The 3,114-nt window shown below is 38.8% G+C and overlaps 1 non-coding gene across 1 annotated transcript; it reads left to right on the forward strand.

The window, feature by feature from the left end:
• Window positions 1-494: 494 nt before the first annotated feature.
• TRNAD-AUC (transfer RNA aspartic acid (anticodon AUC)) lies at window positions 495-567 on the forward strand. Its single transcript has one exon. It is a non-coding gene; the product is annotated as a tRNA-Asp (tRNA).
• The last annotated feature ends 2,547 nt before the right edge of the window (window positions 568-3,114 follow it).

Below are 3,114 nucleotides of genomic sequence, written 5' to 3' on the forward strand. Positions count from 1 at the left end.
ATATCAACCAAAAGACACATACAAGAATGTTCACAGCAGCTCTATTCATAACAGACCCAACTGGAAATAACCCAAATGCCCATCAATTGATGAATGGATAAATAAACCATGATATAGTCATACAGTGGAATTGTTTCAGTAATAAAAAAGGAATGAACTTCAGCTACATGCAAACATGGATGAGTCCCAAAAACATTAGGCTGAGAAAAGTAGCCAGACTCAGAGGAGTACCCACTGCTTGATTCTATTTATAGGAAGTTCTACAACAGGCAAAACAAACTTACGCTGCTAAAGATCATAATAATGGTTACCTGAGAGAATAAATAACTTTCCTGAAATGGAAATGAAAGGACCTCTCAAGGAACTGAAAATGTTTTAGGTCTTGATCTGAGTGGCAGCTGCATGAGTGTATATATATGTAAAATTCATCAACCTGTATATACCTATTCATAAATCCTACCTCAATAAAAATGTAAAGTTAATAATAAGTAGGGGAAGGGTATAGCTCAGTGGTAGAGTGCCTGCTTATCATGCAGGAGGTCCTGGGTTCAATCCCCAGTACCTTCACTGAAATAAACAAATAAAGCTAATTACCTCCCCTCAAAAAATAAAAAATAAAAAGCAGAGACCAGGCTACATCATGGAAAATGATGGAGTAGGACAGTTATAGAATCATTCCCTCCACTGAAACAACCATAAGTTGGCAAAGACTGACTTAGTCAGCTTTTTGGGACTCTAAAATCTAATCCAAAATTTACAGCAACCAGAAAGATGCTTAATGAAGAAAAATGGACACTGAATTTCAGCTAGAGAACACTGACTGTCACATTTTTACCATCTGACTCTAATTTCTCACTCCCCAGGCTAGCAGTAGCGGTTGTGGGGGATGACGACCTGCATTCCTGGTGTGGCTTACTAATGCTATGGGGCTAATACAGCCCTTGTTCTTAAAAACTGTGATTATGTGTTTTGACCTGTCTGATGGTTCTCTGAGGAATGGCTCAGAGGTTGACTCTTTTTATTCTCTCCCTTGTCACACACACACACACACACACACACACACACACCCAAGCCGGAGTGGTTTTCCAGGTAGCAGCAGCATCTATGGAAAGATTTAAAGTCATATACACTTCATGCCCTCCTAGGACAAAGGATGGCAAGTGGGACAAGTGGCTGACAGAACTTAAAAAGCCTAAGAAAAGAGGAGAGGAAGAAGGGTTATTGGGGGAACAAGGGCTCAGAAGGACCACTGCATGTTCTGGAAAAACAGAGTGTAATATATACTCCAAAAAGACCTGTGATGTCCCTAGGCTCCACCTCCAATTACTCTGTGCGCGCCACACAAACAGAAGGTAAATCCTGAGGCAGAGTTATAGGCAGCATAGTTCAGTGCTGAAGAAGTGCCCAGCTCAGAGCCGAACTACAAAGACTGAGAGAGTACTATATTGTTTTCCTTTTGGCTCCAGGCATTTAAGGAAATCTGAATCAGATCACCTACTGACCACTGAGATAATGAAATAGAAACTTTAGAGACCACACACAAGAAATATATAGTATTTGTAAAAATAATCTGGGAAAGCCACTAGACAAATGGACATCAAAATCAAGCAAAGCAAACCATGGGGAAGAGAGAAAATCTGGTTTCCAGAGTTACCACATTATAATATTACAAATGCCCAGTTTTCAACAAAAATTATAAGGTATACAAAGAATCAGGAAAGTACAGCTTATTCACAGGAAAAAATTAATCAACCAAAACCATGCCTGAGGAAGTCCAGACATTAGATTTACTAGATAAAGACTTTAAATATACTGTTTTAAATCTACTCAAAGAGCTGAGGGTAACTATGGACAAAGAACTAAGAAAGTCAGGGAAAACACTAGATTAAGAAGATAAGAAACTGGGGAGGGTATAGCTCAAAGTGGTAGAGCACATGCTTAGCATGTATGAGGTCCTGCATTCAATCGCCAGTACCTCATCTAAAAAAAGTAAATGAATAAATAAACCTAATTGCCTCCCCCACCAAAAAAATACCTTAAAAAAAAAAGATACGAACATAACAAAGAGATAGAAATTACAAAAGAGGAACTAAATAGAAACACTAGACCTAACATGTATGACATATTTAAACCACTTGAAAAAAAACTATCAACCAAGAATTTTATACCCCGCAAAACTATCCTTCAAAAATTAAGGTAAAATTAAGACATTTCCAGTTATACATAACCTGAATTAGAAGTTCATCACCAGCAGCCCTGACCTACCAGAAGGAAGTCTTTTCAGGTTGAAATGAAAGGACAGTAACGTGAGGCCCTATGAAGAATTTAAAAATTCCAGTAAAGGTAACTACACAGGTAAATACAAAAGCCAGTATTTTTATAACTCAGTATTTTTAGACTCAAGGACACAAACAGATTGAAAGTAAAAGTGAGGAAAAAGATTTTCCATGCAAACTGTAACCAAAAGAGTTCAGATGGTTAAACTAATATGAAACAAGATAAACTTTTAAGTCAAAAACTGCTACAATAGACAAATAAGAATACTGTATATTAATTAAATGATCAATTCGTTAAGAAAATACGACAATTATAAACACTTACTCACAAAAGAGCCTCCAAATATACAGATCAAATATTGACATAAATACAAGGAGAAACAGACAATTCTACAATAAAGCTGTAGAGTACAATTAGCCACTTTAAGGAGGGAGAGTATAGCTCAAGTGGTAGAATGCATGTTTAGCATGTATAAGGTCGTGGGTTCAATACTAGTACCTCCTCTAAAAATAAATAAACCTAATTACCTGCCCCCCGCAACACCGGTCAAAATAAAAAAAAATTTTTAATAGGCCACTTTCAATAATGAATAGAATGGGCGGCACCTGATGAGATGCAACTAGCAGGATATCTGAGGGCGCAAGCTCCGGGCTTACTCACCAATGTGGTTAACACCCACAGCTGGACGTAGACGACCTCTGGGTTCTGACGCCTCTAATCTGTCTCGGACTTCTGGAGCCACGAAGCCCCAGAGGCCTGAGGGGCGCCGGGAGCAACGACAAAGCCCCGGAGACCTGAGTAGCGCGGAAAGCAACGCAGACCAGGCTGTGGCAGGGA

This window comes from Camelus dromedarius, chromosome 24, assembly GCF_036321535.1.
Source record: "Camelus dromedarius isolate mCamDro1 chromosome 24, mCamDro1.pat, whole genome shotgun sequence".
NCBI lineage: Eukaryota > Metazoa > Chordata > Mammalia > Artiodactyla > Camelidae > Camelus > Camelus dromedarius.